The following is an 897-nucleotide window of genomic DNA, read 5'->3' as shown; positions in this document are numbered from 1 at the left end:
GGGGGGGGGGGGGATCACATAGGGTTCGGCCACGACCGCAACGGCAATTCTCCACTCCGCCAGAACCTGCATGAGCAGGTCCTGTGCGCAGGCGGAGTGGTTGGCGTTGGTCTGCAGGAATTCACTATGAGGTGTCCGGGCATTATGACACCTGCATAGCTTCCTCGGCCGGCTGGCTGGGCTGCGCTGGGCTAGGGCGCAGCCTGGTCATCCTCCCTTTCACGGTGGGGGGGCACACATTTATTGCCCCCCATCACGTGCGTGTGCCGGCGCCCTGAGGTGGCACACACAGTGCACTTGCAGGCCACCTTGTGCCCCGCTTCGCCACAACGGAAGCAGAGTTGACCATTCTCCGCTTCCGTTGGGCATAGGGCGCGAGTGCGGCCCAGCATCATGCATTTGTAGCACCTTAATGGCCGGGCCTGCACCGCGTTGATGGTGGCCATGGTCCAGCCGATGGCCACCTTCCCTATTTTGACGGCTGCCTTGGCAGCCGTCGCGGGGCACTTTACTATGGCAGAGCCGCCACCCCAGAAGTTGGGCCTGATGAGGCCCACTTTGACCGCGCTGGGGGGGCAGCCCCCAGCCGTCGCCACCTTCTCCGCCACTTTCTCACGGGTCACCGTCTCGTCCAGACCGGTGACCCTGAGGTCGACCAGTTTGGACGGGCGGGCGACGTCCGCCCAGTCTCCGATAACTTTTACTAGCTCGGAGGCTAGGCGGTCTGCGGTCACTTCTGGGGTCTCCCCCCCACTTCCATTAGTTTGGATCCGGTCATGCTTGTCCAGATCCTTACCGTCTCAAGGCCGAAGTCACTGAGTTTAATGGAGGCCTTAGCCTTAGCTAAGACCTCCGCGTATTTGGCCTCAGTGACTCGGCCTTCGGCTGTTGTGATCG

The sequence above is a fragment of the Papilio xuthus genome, unplaced genomic scaffold, assembly GCF_000836235.2.
Source record: "Papilio xuthus unplaced genomic scaffold, Pxut_1.1 DF825946.1, whole genome shotgun sequence".
Taxonomy (NCBI): Eukaryota; Metazoa; Arthropoda; class Insecta; order Lepidoptera; family Papilionidae; genus Papilio; species Papilio xuthus.
The sequence above is the reverse complement of the archived record's forward strand: the minus strand, read 5'-3'. Positions refer to the sequence as shown.